Source organism: Quercus suber, unplaced genomic scaffold (genome assembly GCF_002906115.3).
Source record: "Quercus suber isolate HL8 unplaced genomic scaffold, Cork oak 2.0 scaffold_691, whole genome shotgun sequence".
NCBI lineage: Eukaryota > Viridiplantae > Streptophyta > Magnoliopsida > Fagales > Fagaceae > Quercus > Quercus suber.
In genome coordinates, this window is record NW_027070132.1 from 16212 (window position 1) to 32973 (window position 16762).

The following is a 16762-nucleotide window of genomic DNA, read 5'->3' on the forward strand; positions in this document are numbered from 1 at the left end:
AGGTCCCTACCCTATTGAATTGAATAATCCACATTTGATTTTAGTTACCATAAAAATTTTTAAAATATAATAATATAATAAATAAATCCATATTTTAGCTCGTGAAAAATGTCTATTTAGTACAAAGTGAAAAAAGCCCATCGATCCAAGGCCCAATGTTTTTTTTTTTTTGGTATTAATTATCAATTTGGTCTTTAGACCAAAATATTATTTTCACCGATTCTTTTTATAAGATTAATTGTCATTTTTGCACTTGAAGTTTGCACTAGATTACAGTTCTAACCTCTTTTATTTTTGTTAAAGAAGAATGCATAGGAGAGAAAGGTGGCATTCCTTACATATCAGAACAACACAGAAGTAGATGAGTACCAATACGCTCACTAATTGGAATCAAGAACTCGATTGAGTTGAACTACAAGGTGGGACCAAAGCCAAGTTGAAGAGAATTATATGCATATTTGTTGGTGGGCTTCCTCTTTTTAGCAGATCAAGTAGTTAAAGACTTTTGGGCCACTTTGGGAGACAGACTTGAAGTTGAAGTTAGCGTGTAGGAATAAGATTATAAAAGGGAGAGACGGCAGGCTAGCATTACGGCTGAAACTTAATTTTTCCCATTGATTGTTCTTTAATGAATTAGACGTTCTTACTTCATATCAATTGACTAAAATAGAATTCTCAATATGAGTTCATTTTTTTTCTTTTTTAGGATTTATTTTAATTGATTGCATGCTTTATTTATTATTTCTTGATTTGATTTTTATATTTAAAAAGTGAAAAAGAGCATGCTTTAAATTTTAAAATAGAAGTTTTAATGAAAATATCTTCCATGATAACAAGATTGATTTCTAGATTAGTATGCAATACCTTAATTCTTAAATATATACTAATATGAATTAACAAGGCGTATTCCAAAACTTTAATTCTTTTTTATTGATTGTTTACATATCTTTACTATCTTTATTATTTATTTGCATAGATTAATTACTTGTTTAGTTTATTTAATTTTAATATAAACATTTTTTATTAAACTAGATTAAGAGTTATTTAGTTAAGGCTTGATTAATTTTCATATATACATACAAGTCCTTGTGAGTTCAACCTCGTTTTTGCCAAACTATATTTTAGTATAGTTGCGAGTATTTTTAAATTTTCACAACGGGCGGTGGGATTGCAATCGATTAGGTAAAAAAAAACTGAGGGACAATAGGCCATTGTAAGCTTCAATCATCAATGACTACTTTATAACATGTAATTGTATATTTACAAAAGTTTACATATATGCACCCAACTGATGGCAAGTGTAAGAATCAAGGCAAATGGGTAGAAGTTAAGATAATCAAAAGTAACTTTTTGAAGAATCGAAATTAAATTTCCGTTAGATTTTTACTTTCAACACCATTCTCAAGTTAGTTTTTTCAGACCAAAAAGAGGAACCAGCTTAAGTGAAAAATGCTTTCACCAAGTCATGCTACGACAAATAGATGAGAGCAGAGAAAGCAGAGCTCAATAACCCATCTGCTTCGATAAAAATAACAGACAATGAGCAGAGATTGTTGAGAGGAAGTGGAAGGACTTCAGAAGGATCTCAGATGTGCAAACTTTTTTTTTTTGGCCGAATCAGGCGAGCATACTCTTGTAATAACAAACTTCTGCAAAAGGAAAGTGGAAAAAGCATCAGTATAACAAGAACATGGAGACTTCTCAACAGTCCACACATGCAGTGTGTTGACAAAGAAGACACGGCAGACATGAGATGTTGAGCAAGGAAAAAAATTTAGTAAGAACCATAACTTAATGCATTGGAAATAAGTGGTAGCCAACTCTAAATAGACAAAATAAAAAATTAGAAACAAATATGTTAAGCTGGATAAAGATGACTGATGTTTCAGGTGGTAGCACAGAGGCAGTCACAAAACTTGCTGAGGTTTACCACACAACTGACAAATGGCATACCAAAAATGCAAATATTGCTTCAAAATATTCAAGTTGAAGAAATCAGTTCTCTTCTAATTTAAATACATCTCAGGTTTGCAGAATTTGACCTATATACATTTTCTAATGTTGAAAAAAAATTATCTAAATTTTTCACAAACTCAGCATTTGGCCAACAAAAAACTCTTCATTTTTTTTTCTCAATAACTTATCTGAAGGAGTAAATACATAGTTCACAGGTACAAACATGTAGATATAAGTCAATACAGCACCATCGAAAAGATTTCGCGTTCATTAGACATCCAATTCATGTCACTAGACTGAAAAAAACACAGTAGAATATAATTAATGCTGCTTTATTGCAAATTTAGCAAATATTTCCAGCGTCCTATGGATTCCTGTGTTCCAAGATAAACAAAAGATCTAAACTAGAGGAACTCAGCATTTCATTCTTATACTCTCCAAATACTTACCCTATTTAAAAATTTTAGATTACACCATGGGTCGAACTCTCGTATTTGATTATCTTGAAAGATCACTTTCTCCATCTTTGTTCCATGATCTGGTTGATGGACACATTGAATATATTAGTTTACATTTTGTGAAGAAACAATTCAAGTTTTTTCCCTTAAAAAAATGAATTAACACCCAAATGAAATAACACATGAAACAACAATGATTCAAATGAAGATCAAATGAGTTCTCAAATTTGATATTATAATATAAAAATTTTAGCAAATTCTATCAAGAAAAGTTGCAGTGAATGCTTGTAGAAGTTCAGCAGAAAAAGGAAAAGAAATGACAGGACAAGGGAAGGTACATGATAGTCCTTCGGCCTGTTTGGATGAACGTGGAAGCATACGAAGTGAAAGAAGATGAACTGATGAAGGAATCGCATGGCTGGACAAACTATTCCCACTTTTACAGATTGCAAGAAAAAAGAGTGGTTGGAATATTAGGGCAGCCCAGCTATGGATTCCTTGTGGCCACTGGCCAGTCAGAAAAAGGAACAAAATCAGAAGTGCAACTTTAACAAGCTATTTGAATGCTGCTTCAGGATTTTCGTAACTTCACTTCCTGGTTTAAATGGTTCTGAATCTCAAGTTTAGTTATCTTTGAAGTATTTCAATTTAAAGAAACATCAAGTGGCTTTGAAGCAGCCACAACTAACTTACAAAGTAGCAATGTAGCACATACAGCATTGCTTCCCTCAAGCAAGCTTTGTAATACAAAGATGAAAAGAAAACTTCTTTTAGAAGTTGGAAGTTTATATTGATTGAAGTTGAGATGCTTGCTAGTGCTGCTAGCTGGTATCTCCCACACTTCCCCTCTGTGTTACTAGTTTATGTAGTAACAAGGCTAATGACTTTATAGCCTAATGATCTTCCATGCATGAAGGAATGATAAGAAGTATATATAGAACTTCCATTCCATGTATACTCTAATCTATAAGAAAATTATAACCAGATTGGAAACCTAGATTTGAGAAATTGGATTTTTTGTGTTCATGCCAAATGTTTACAGATTCATTCCAAAATAATTATAAGTTTTCTATTTGGCCTATGTGTGATACTCCTCTAGTATATATACTCATTTACATTACGAGTATTAGTTCAACTATATTGCATGTTATTAAGAAAAGGAAAAATATATAATATGATTATTTAATTGATATATTAGGAATGTGAACCTAACAGGACTATTTCTTCCAAAATATCCAACATTTATTTCCTTTGTGACAAAAAATTTCCTCTTTAGATCGTGGTACCTCAATACCTAAGAAACAACATAGCTTTCCCAAATCCTTTGTTCGATGAAATTTGGAAGGTTGTCTTTAACTCATCAATTCCCTTATTGTCATCACGGACGATTTTTTTTTTTTTGATAAGTAAAGAAAATTTTATTCAAAGTCATAAAATGGAGTCATCCAAGTATACAAGAAGTATACATTAGGGGACCAAATCAATCAAATACATAACTTACAAGCATCCATCAAATCATAAACCAAAAAAATAAAAAAACTTCCTACAATAGAAATCCAATCCGATAGTGTTTTAAAAAAGAAAAGTTTTACGCTGGCTCCAGTCCTTTCAGAATCTTCAAAACACCGATTGTTTCTCTCCCGCCAAATGCACCATGTCAAACAATGAGGGACAACCATCCAAATAAGACCACTACAATGATGACCAAATTTTCCTTGCCAACATGTAAGGAGCTCAACTGGTCTTTGACATTGCCCAATATATACCAAACAAGGTGGAACACCATAGACCACAACTCAAAAACAATAGGACAATGTAATAAAATATGATCTACCGATTCTCCATTACTTTTGCACACATAACACCAGACTAAAATCAACACCTTCCTCTTACATAAATTATCAATAGTCAAAATATTTCCCAAAGCTGTAGTCCAAACAAAAAACGCAACTCTAGAAAGAACTTTTTGCTTCCAAATACTTCTCCAAGGGAAGGATTGAGTACATACACCCAACAAGGCCTAATAATAATTGCTCACCTCAAAGCCCCCACTCTTAGAGGGCATCCAACACATCTTATCATCACCAATACCCCTCAACAAGACTATATATAACATCCCAAAATATATACAAAGATTCCAATTCCCAATCTTGAATTGCTCGCAAGAATTTCAAGTCCCAATAAAGAACCCCATTAAGGAACTGCATGAGAGCCACATAAGCCTCCTTAACAGTACTGATTTTGAATAATTCTAGAAACTCAAAGGATTATCCCCATACTAGACATCATGCCAAAGTTTCACTCTGGTCCCATCTCCAATCTCAAACTATATGTAGCGAGAAAAAGTAGACCAACCACTACTAATATCATCAAAAGAGTCAATAAAATCTTCCCTCTCTCAGACATGTAAGAGAAAATTGAGTGATCAAATTGACAATAGTGCAACCAAAACCTGGGTACGGCAACACTTAATTTAACAAACCAAGCTCTAGGAAACTACATAATGATGTGGAACAAAAATGTGAAAGTGAGCTAGAGCCTAGATCTCGTTCTAGCATAATGAAACCCTTAAATCCATAAAAGAGGGCCCTTGAATCCATAAGGAAGAACAACAGAATCCAAGAAATAAAAACCTCAATTTCCTCAATTTTATTGACTTTAAACTGGTCTAAATTCGTAATACATCTTGCAGCCCGATTTAAAGGCTCCAAAATACTTATTTTCCAAGTCAAAATAACTCTAAACTGATCCTAATTGATAACCTACCAAAATAGGACTCATATTTGACTAACAAACTATAGTGACCCAAAAGTGGAGTTTTGCAATCCATAGAATCCAACATCGCCTAAGGAAGCACATGGATATGTGCTTATAAGAACTGACATCCTTTTAATGTGTAGAGGCCTTTTCCCCATTGTTGTATGCTTTAGGAAAGAGCAAAACCGTGAGAGGTATGTGTGTAGAAACCCAAAAGTGGTGTCTTACAATCCACAGAATCCCACACCGCTTAGGGAAGCAAATGGAGATGTGCTTATAAGAAGTGACCTCCCTTTAATGTGTAGAAGCATTTTCCCCCATTGTTGTGTGCTTTGAGAGAGAGTAAAACCATGAGGGGTACGGACCCTAAAGCAGACAATATCTACACAATTGGAACAAGGTCATTATAAATGGTATCAGAGCCATGCCCTAGCCAGAAGTGTGGGCCCCACACGCAAAGACATGTGTGCCCGTAAAGGGGATGGATTGTAGAGACCCAAAAGTGGAGGGGTCTTGCAATCCATGGAATCCCACATCAAGAAAGCACATGAGAATGTACTTATAAGGAGTGACCTCCCTTTAATGTGTAGAGGTCTTTCACCCACTGTTATGTGCTTTGGGGGAGAACAAAACCATGAAGGGTATGGGCCCCTAAGCAGACAATATCTACACAGTTGGAGCAAAGTCGTAACACAAACCTTTAAAAACACCTAAAAACAAGGAAATAAAATCCTATCACCTACAATAATGAAAATCACATCAAAAATTCAAAAATCAATGAATGATAAAAATTTAACCCTATATCTTGTCCAACATCATACCCCTCCACTTGAATGAAACTCGACCTCGAATTTTCGATTGGAAATTGAAATCTTCCACTCCAAATAAACAAATACTTCAAACACTTGGCATCTTCAAAACCAACTTAGAATTATTTTCCACAATTCGTACGATTGAAAATTTCTTCTCTTCACCCTTCCAATTGATTTGCAATATTAACCATTGAAGGATTAAAGAAAACATTAAACTTTTCAACTGCAAGAAAATCAATAGATCGTGTTGTAGCAGTCATAAGAAAATCAATTGGATCCTGAGAATTTCGGGTTATGGGCTCATTGTCATATTTGACTTCAATTGGATCTTCTACAATATTCAAAAAAATTTCCTTCACATGATTTATGCCCTTCTCCCTAATTTACTCCATATTTTCCTCTTAAGCCTCTTCAAGAAATTCTAAAATATTATCTTCAATAGACGGTCTTCCTTCAAATTGTTTATCTTCCAACATCCAATCTATGAAGTCTTCTTTGTATGATTCACCATCAACGTATTGAATATCAATGAAATTACAAACATTTTTATTGATAGATTGGCCACGAGAACAATCTCGGATGTGATTACTTCCATGGTCTTCATGATTTTGTTTGGTTTTCAAACTCAAATCATTGAGCATGTCACGAATCTCATTGAACCAATATTCTATACTTTGCTGATAAGCCTGGAGTGCATCCCCAAGGACATGTACCCAATGCATTTCTTCAACACTGTTGTTACACTCACCTTGATTGTTTGCCATCTATGAAGCACGGGTGCGTTTCCGAATTCGGGTGCAAGTACAGGACTCGGCAATTTTTGAAAAAGTAGGACACGGGTGCGACAATTAAAAAATTATTAAAAATATTTTTATTTATATTTTCTATATATTTTTACTATTAAAATATTCTTAAAAAACACATTACTATGCCTTGATTCACAAAACAAAGAAAGAGGAAGGCAAGAAACACAAAACAAAAAAGAAAACACAAAAGAAGCAACAAATATTCCGAATAAAATTGAGAAAAACTCGGCAATTTTTGAAAAAGTAGGGCGCGGGTGCAATGATTAAAAAATTATTAAAAATATTTTTATTTATATTTTCTATATATTTTTACTATTAAAATATTCTTAAAAAACACATTACTATGCCTTGATTCACAAAACAAAGAAAGAGGAAGGCAAGAAACACAAAACAAAAAAGAAAACACAAAAGAAGCAACAAATATTCCGAATAAAATTGAGAAAGGACAAATTTAGGATGTTTGGGCCTCATTCAAAGCCAATTTCAACTATTCCGGCATGATTCATGGCCAATTTCGTCCCATTTCAGCCGTTTCAGTCACCGGCCGATACAACCCGATTCGGCAAATACAGCTTGATTCTAGCCGAATTGGCCCGTTCGGCGCAAATAGAAGCCGAGTTGGCGCAAATCGAGCCAAGTCAACGCGAATCCGTGAAAATAAAAAATATAATATAATATATATAGAAAAATAAAAAAATAAAAATAAAAAGGCTCAGACGCAGCACTGACTCGTGGGCAGCCGCATTGGACACCGCACCCCACGTCAGACCGCATCAGACTCCAATGCAACACCCTCCTAGCCGCGTCCGTGCTTCATAGTTTGCCATACTAGATCATTGAAAAGCTCTAATTCCTAATGATACAGAACGGAAACATGAAAGTGGGCTAGATCTCATTCAAGCATAACGAAACCTTTAAATCCATATAAGAAGGCCCTTAAATCCACAAGGAAGTACACTAGAATCCACCAGAAATAATTAAAACCCCAATTTCATTGAATGTATATTGATCTAAATTCATAATACATCTAGCAAACCTATTTAAAGGCTACAAAAAACTTATTTTCCAAGTCAAAATATCTCTAAACTGATCCTGATTGATAACCGACAATAATAGGACTCTTATTTGAATAACAAACTCTTAAAAACACCTAAAAACAAGGAAATAAAATCTTCACCTAAAATAACGAAAATTACATTAAAAATTTAAAAATCAACAAACGATAAAAATTAAACCCCATATCTTGTTCTAGATCACTTAAGGCCGTAGATGGCCTTATGTAATCAACACCCCTTACCAGGCTCCCCATGAGCAACAAATCCAGGTGATTGCTCTATGTAGAACTCTTCCTATAAATCTCCACATAGGAAGGCATTTTTGACATCTAATTGAAATAGTGCCCAACCAAAATTAGTAGCCAATGATATTAAAATCTTAAAATTTTAGCAACGAGAGAAAATGTCTCAGAGTAACTTAAACCACAAGTCTGAGTATTACCCCTAGCGATTATGCTAGTTTTGAAACACTCAATAGACCCCCTTTAGCTAGTACTTCACAGCAGCAACTCATCAACAACCAACAATAAACTTCCTAAATGGAGGAGTAACTAAGTTCCGAGTGTCATTCTCAAAAAGTACCGACATCAAAGTTTTGAATTCCATTTCGGGAACTACTCTAAATTGGCTACTGGAACAAAATATTTCAGCATCAATACATGCCGGTGTACAATTTTGGATTTACTCACACATAATAATAATAATAATAATAATAATAATAATAATAGTTATTATTATTAAGCTAAAATTTTCAAATTGATAATCTAATGACAATTATTACACTGTAATGGTAAATTTGAAATGCAGGCACCTTCCAAGAAGCTTCCTTTTTATATATTTTTTTTATTAAAAAAGAGGCAGAAATTTGATTCATGGTAACTTCAAATAATTACAAAAGAAGATAATCCAACTATTAGTCACCAAGCCTGTAGCTTATGAAGCACCTATAGCATTCTAGAAACATAGCCAGGAAACAATACATTGACATAGATCTATAGCAACACGTGATCTCTCCTTCAACTTAAAATTTGCAAAAGACTACCCCTCCCACCTATTCTCTCTTGACTACTTTTTATTTTGTCCTTTCTCAAGAGTAAGTCTCACCATTCCTTCTCTCTTATCTTCTTCGATCTAGTGTCCTCTGTACGTCTCTTCTCATCCTTTTCATCTTCTTTCTACTTTCATTTTTAGTTTTTTACCTTTCCCTCTACCTTCTCGGCTCAAATTCTTCTTTTCGTTTTTGATTTTTTGGTTCTCAATCTTCCTTTACTAACTTCGTCCCTCTCCTTTTTGAATATTCCCCCACCATCAGATCCAAGAAAACCAACTCTTCAGTTTGCTTCAAAACCAACAATCACCCGGAATGATGAAATTCCAACCAGAACTCCATTACAGGCAGAAATTCAGGGTGATATGGAGCAGGGTATCACAGGCACCAAACTACACACTAGGATGAAAAATTCCGAACATTTCGACTGGAATGGAAAGGTATTTAAAATATTCGCTAACACACTTCTTCCATAGCTTACTTCAAGCCTGGAATAGATAACAACTCTTGGACAGACTTAGAAAGAAGTAAATAACCAAGTAAGACAGACAAGGAAAAATCACAAAACGATGGAGATAATTATGCATATGGTATGAGCTGAGAAATATGTAGGATGAAAAGTACAAGCACTACCTTTGCATAAAACAATGTGAAGAGAACCAGGACCAGGACGCGGAACTCCAAATGGAATAGAAGGTTTAATGAGAGGCGGTCATCAACAACGATACACCTATAAGGGTTTCTTAGGAGGAGTGACTAGAGATGAACTATTAGCACTAGTGGAAAAAGGAGATGGAGGTAATCGAGGAAGGCATAAAGGATAGTTATCACTATTTGGAGGAGAGGTGTAATATCAAGTGAAGTCAAGGAAAGTGATATCAAACACTAACAAAGTGACAATGAAGCGTAGGATAATAACACTTGCATCCCTTCTAAGCACAAGAATACCCTAAAAAAAATACACTCAAGCAATCGAGTTCATAATGCCTAGACTGTAACGACCCCGCCCCAACTGTGTAGATATTGTCCACTTTGGGACCCATACCCCTTACGGTTTTGTTCTTCCCCAGGTTACGCTAGGGAAAAGGCCTCTACACATTGAAGGGAGATCATTTCTTATAAACACATTTTCATGTGCTTCCCTAGGCGATGTGGGATTCCATAGATTGCAAGACCCCCTTTCGGGTCACTACAATCCACCCCCATTTACGAGCACACGCGTGTGGGACCCACACTTCCAGCTAAGGCATGGCTCTGATACCATCTGTAACGACCCCGCCCCAACTGTGTAAATATTGTCCGCTTTGGGACCCATACCCCTTACGGTTTTGTTCTTCCCCAGGTTGCGCTGGGGAAAAGGCCTCTACACATTAAAGGGAGATCATTCCTTATAAACACATTCTCATGTGCTTCCCTAGGCAATGTGGAATTCCATGGAATGCAAGATCCCCCCTTTTTGGGTCACTACAATCCACCCCCCTTACGAGCACACGCGTCCTCCAGATCTTCAGTCTGACGCTCTCCCAACTGAGCTAAAGTCTTGCAATCCATGGAATCCCACATTGCCTAGGGAAGCACATGAAAATGTGTTTATAAGGAATGATCTCCCTTCAATGTGTAGAGGCCTTTTCCCTAGCTTAACCTGGGGAAGAACAAAACCGTAAGGGGTATGGGTCCCAAAGCGGACAATATCTACACAGTTGGAGCGGGGTCGTTACAGATGGTATCAGAGCCATGCCCTAGCCGGAAGTGTGGGTCCCACACGCGAGGACGCGTGTGCTCGTAAAGGGGGGTGGATTGTAGTGACCCAAAAGGGGGTCTTGCAATCCATGGAATCCCACATCGCCTAGGGAAGCACATAAAAATGTGTTTATAAGGAATGATCTCCCTTCAATGTGTAGAGGCCTTTTCCCTAGCGTATCCTGGGGAAGAACAAAACCGTAAGGGGTATGGGTCCCAAAGCGGACAATATCTACACAGTTGGGGCGGGGTCGTTACAGATGGTATCAGAGCCATGCCCTAGCCAGAAGTGTGGGTCCCACACGCGAGGTCGCGTGTACTCGTAAGGGGGGTGGATTGTAGTTACCCGAAAGGAGGTCTTGCAATCCATGGAATCCCACATTGCCTAGAGAAGCACATGAAAATGTGTTTATAAGGAATGATTTCCCTTTAATGTGTAGAGGCCTTTTCCCCAGCGTAACCTGGGGAAGAACAAAACCGTAAGGGGTATGGGTCCCAAAGCGGACAATATCTACACAGTTGGGGCGGGGTCGTTACAGATGGTATCAGAGCCATGCCCTAGCCGGAAGTGTGGGTCCCACACGCAAGGACGCGTGTGCTCGTAAGGGGGGTGGATTGTAGTGACCCGAAAGGAGGTCTTGCAATCCATGGAATCCCACATTGCCTAGGGAAGCACATAAAAATGTGTTTATAAGGAATGATCTCCTTTCAATGTGTAGAGGCCTTTTCCCTAGCGTAACCTAGGAAAGAACAAAACCGTAAGGGGTATGGGTCCCAAAGCAGACAATATCTACACAATTGGGGCGGGGTCGTTACATAGACCTAAATGTGAACATAAGAACAAACCCAAAAATCTTTGAAGTTAAATGAAACAACAGTTTATCGAGAGACAACACAATAAAAGAAATTTGACTTCCTAGAACAGTGGAAGGCTTACCATTGATGAGATTAAAAAGTCAACATGACATCACTCCAATAATGTTAAACTAATAGAAAATGGTGAATGTAATCATTTAATCAGTATTCTAAAACTTCCTCACATGTGGCATAGAATCCCCTCAATAAATGGACCCAACCAAAGGAATTTTTTTAACTTTTAAATGGAACTTAGATTGGAGCTAAACCACCAACTTGGATACCATATTAACTTCAAGAAGTGTGCATAAGGTTCATAAATTTACCCTAATAAAACATACTTGGCATTTATAATGATAACCAATTCAAATTATAGATTCTCCCTAACACATATGTATACTACTCATAACAATTCGCCTTATTCAATGGCTTTTCCTTATGCACTCCATGTCTGCTTATCCCATTGTACCTAATTTTACCCAAACTTGAGCTCTCCTTTATCCACCATCCAACCATAGCTATCAAAATGCAAATTCTATTGTGTTCGTGTACTCATATCATATAGCACATGAACACAATAAAATTTATTATATATAATTAGGGGTGTTCATGGATCAATGTGGTCAATTAGGGAGAGGCTTTTTGGCTGCATCAACCTAATTAGGGTTCATAGAAATTGAACTGCCACCACACCATAGAGGTTGAAATGCCAACAAGATCAACAGTGGGTTCTATAGATTGGTGGCTGATTGTTGACAAGGGATAAGAAAATAAAAGAGAAATGTTACACTAATTGTTGAACGGGCTTTTGGAGAGAGAGAGAGAGAGAGGGAGAACAAAGTAGACCTAGAAAACCCATAAATTCTTTGTGGTGAACAACTACAGCAAGCGGAAAGCCACAAGAAACAGAACACGTCTATCTCAAGAAAATAATCCTTAGATACACAAGGCGAACCTCCAAAATCCAACAAAAAAAAAATAATGGAGAAAACACTCTGAAATTTTATTAATTTTTTTTTGATAAGTAAGAAAGATGTATAATCAAGAAACTACCTCATGAAAACATCATAAGGCAGCACAAGGGATACAGGAAAGGAAACAAACAAGAAAAACAACAAAACAGACAACAACCAACAAAGAACTAAGAACAAAGAAGAGAACTGAGGAACAAAGGGAGAGAATCACTAGAGGTGAGTCCCCAAGCCCTAGACCAATCAAAAAGAGAGCCACTAAAGAAAGCTAGCAACTAGTCATCGGATTTATCCATGTCTTCAAAAGTTTGCTAGTTTCGCTCCCTCCAAATACACCACATTAGACATAGAGGGGCTAAATTCCAAATGCTAGAGAAATGCTTTCCCAACCAATTCCACCAACCAAAAAGCGTATATGCAACCGATCTTGGCAAAACCCAAGAAATCCCAAAAGATCTGAAAACCAAGCTCCACAGCTTATGAGCTTTGTCACAATGGAGTAGCAAATGATTCACCATCTTCCCGCTACATCGACACATAATGCACCAGTAACAAAATCAAAGTCTCTACCCCGCAGATTGTCCCCTGTACGAATCTTCTCTCAGGCTGCATTCCAAACAAAGAAAAAGGCGCGGAGGAGCCTTAACCTTCCAAATACCTTTCCAAGGAAACATGATAGGCGAGGGACTCCGAAGCTTATTGTAGAAAGAGCGGATGTCAAAATCCCCCTTCTTCGACAACTTCCACCTCATACGGTCTCCATGCTCAGATTTAGGTAAATTAGAGCCCAAGGTTCAAAAGAAATCCTCCACCTCACTTGACTCCCAATCATTTGGATCCCTAAGTAAGAGAACATTCCAGCTTCTCCGAGCCTCAGTCCCCAACCTTTCGAGAGAAGAGGCCACAGAAGCCTCTCTATTAAAAGCAATCCCATACACAACCGGGAAGGAAATATGGAGTGGTGACTCCCCACACCACAGATCTGTCCAAAATTTCACTCTATCTCCCGCCCCTACCTTAAACTGAATGAATCTTCTAAACACCTCCCAACTTTTTCGAATACTTCTCCATAAGCCACACCCGTGGACACCCCTGCCCAACTTGAAAGACCAACCCCCCCACTTTTTCCCAAACTTCAAAGCTACAACCCTCCTCCAAAGACGGTTCTCTTCAACCCCAAACCGCCATAATCATTTCCCTAATAAAGCTTGATTAAAGGTAGTTATTTTCCTTACTCCCAAACCTCCGTTCGCCTTAGGAGCACACACCTTATTCCACCCCATCAAATGAGCCTTCGAATCTCCCCACAAGAAGTCCCTCTACATCTTCTCAATCTTTTTTGCCACATGCGAGGAGATAGTAAAGAGAGATAAATAATAGGTAGGGAGGCTAGCTAGAGTACTCTTAAGCAACATAAGTCTACCACCTTTTGATAGATACAGCTTCTTCCACCCAGCTAACTTCCGCTTAATTTTCTCCAAGATAGGGTTCCAGATAGAGGGGGACTCATGAGAAGCCCCCAGCGGCATACCGAGGTAAGTCATAGGCAAAGTCCCAATCCTACAACCCAAAATCTAAGCCAATGCTTGCAAATTATTAACCTCCCCAATTGGAACCATCTCGCTCTTCGAGACATTAACCTTCAAACCTGTCACAGCCTAAAAGCAGAGGAGAAGCATTAGGACATGAAGGATCTGCTCCACTTCCGCATCACAAAACAGAATAGTATCATCCGCAAACAAAAGATGCGATAAACATTCCCCTTCCCCCCGTCTACCATTAGCCTTGAAACCCCTGATCAAACCGGCACCTTCGACTCTCTTCAACATCCTACTTAAAACCTCCATAATGACCAAAAACAACATAGGAGATAAAGGATCCCCTTATCTCAGACCCCTCGTGCTCCTAAAAAAATCAGCTGAGCCCCATTAACCAATATAGAGAACTGGACAGTAGAGATACAAGTGCGAATCCATCTACACCACTTCTCCCCAAAACCCATTCTCTTCAATAGATCTAGAAGAGCCTCCCAATTCACATGATCATAAGCTTTCTCAATGTCAAGCTTACATATAACCCCCGGAGTCTTACTCATCACTCGACTATCAACGCACTCATTGGCAATGAGGACAGAGTCAAGAATCTGTCTACCTCCCACAAAACTATTCTGAGACTCAGAGATTAGTTGATCTAAAACCAGCTTCAAACGGTTCACCAAAACCTTAAATAAAATCTTGTACAAGCTCCCCACCAAGCTAATAGGCCTGAAATCTCGAATATTGGAAGCATCATTCTTCTTGGGAATTAAGGCTATGAAAGTAGCGTTTAAAGACTTCTCAAACTTACTGTGAAGATAGAACTCCTCAAAAACTGCAAGAATATCTCTTTCCACCACTCCCCAACAATGGTGAAAAAAGGCCAAAGAGAAACCGTCTGGAGCTGGGGCTTTATCCCCAGCCAACTCCTTGACAGCTAGAAGAATCTCCTCCTTCTCAAACCTCCTCTCAAGCCAGCCCCTCTCCAACCCGTCTATCTGATCAAACTCCAAGCCTTCCACAAAAGGCCTCACTCCTCCGCCTCTTGATACAATTTTTTATAAAATTGTTCCACTTGAGCCGCCACCTCGGACTCCTCATAGATCACCCCATCTACCTCCAAAATACTCAAATAGTTAAACCTTCTACGGGAGTTGGCCACCCTATGAAAGAATTTGGTGTTATTGTCTCCTTCTTTAATCCATAACATTCTTGATTTCTATCTCCAAGAGATTTCTTCCAACGAGAGAAGATTCTCAACTTCAGATCTCACCACAGCTCTCTCACAAGTCTCTGCCGCAGAGAGGCCAAACTCCCCTTCCTTGGCATCTAGAAAATTCAAAGTCTCCAATAATTGAGACTTTTTGTGACCGACATGACCAAACTCCGAACGGTTCCACTGAATGATATCTTCTTTCAAAGCCTTCAATTTTTTGGCAAACACAAAACTAGGAGTACTAGAGAAAGAATGTCGGTTCCACCAAGAGTGGACTCTTTCAAGGAACCCGTCTGATTTTAACCACATATTCTCAAACCTAAACGGACTTTTCCCCCTCGCCATTCCCCCTACCTCCACTAGAATAGGGAAATGATCATAAACAGGGCGAGGTAAAATCCGCTGGATCACATCCGGATAGTGCTCCTCCCAATCATGAGATACCAAAACTCTATCTATCCTAGACATCGAAGGCTAGTCTAATCCGCTAGACCAGGTATAACTCCCTCCCTCCAAAGGCAAATCAATCAAATTAAGGTCCTCTATAAACTCCGAAAAAAGCTCCATAGCCGGAGTGAGGCGGGAATTACCCAATCGTTCACTCGGAAAACGGACAATATTAAAATCCCCAATACAACACCATGGGACGTTCCAATATTGCTGAATACCAACCAACTCATCCCACATTAGCCCCCTCACGTTGTTATCCAATGGGCCATAAACCCCAGAACACGCCCAGCCGAAGCCGTCCCCCACCCCTTTCCACCGAACAGACACAGAAAAAGAACTCACCAAAACCTCCAACCTCTCTTAAGACCCTCCTATCCCACATCATCAAAACCCCGCCAGCCGTATGAACCGCATCTAAAGCCACCCAGTCCACATAAGGACAACTCCACAAACTGCCAACCAATTGTTTGTCCAAACCAGAAAGCTTAGTCTCTTGAAGACATATAACATCACACTTCCACTCACGCAATAAGTTTTTCACTATCAAGCGTTTCTGACAGTCATTCAGACCCCTAACATTCCAGGAAAGAATTTTTAAATTCATAAAGACGAGAAACCCAACTGATAAGCAAGCTCAAAAGCCAACATTCTACCTACCATCATAATTAACCAAAGAATGCAAATTCCTCAGCTCTTTCAACCCTTTTTCCTTATTATTGACAACTTTTCTAGGTACTGTAACTTCCCTGCTCAGCGCTTTGGCATCCTCCGTCTCCTCAATCTTTTGTAGCAAATCAATACATAACTTCTCGTGTCGGCTAAGAGGCAGCCCCACCAGTTTGCTAAAACTAAGAAGTCTATTCTTCACCCACCCAGAGATATCCAATGTATTAACACACTCCAATGCCTCATTAACACAATTCAACTCAGCTGACACTGGTAACCCAAAAGGAGTGATAAACATCAGAGGGATTGCTAGGCTATCCTCCACCCAAGCCCATAACCGAGTGACTCAATTCTCCCACCACCAAAGCACTCTCCCCAAGGGCATCACTCACAGCCTTCGTGGGTATCATTGCTAAACTGGACAAATCCTGATCCAG

The 16762-nt window shown here is 38.2% G+C and overlaps 1 protein-coding gene across 4 annotated transcripts in view; it reads right to left on the minus strand.

Moving 5' to 3' along the window:
- Window positions 1–1211: 1211 nt before the first annotated feature.
- The window catches only part of LOC111994171 (histone-lysine N-methyltransferase ATX2), a 48541-nt gene continuing 32990 nt past the window's right edge, over window positions 1212–16762 (minus strand). For 2 of the 4 annotated variants that reach the window (XR_010626067.1, XR_002881048.2), the window contains 2 exons: window positions 2406–2494; window positions 1212–1649 (listed from right to left, as the gene is read on the minus strand). The gene's annotated coding sequence lies outside the window, so the exon portion shown is untranslated. The remainder of the gene's footprint in view (window positions 1650–2405; window positions 2495–16762) is intronic. The other 2 variants (XR_010626065.1, XM_065766214.1) reach the window with 1 other exon arrangement.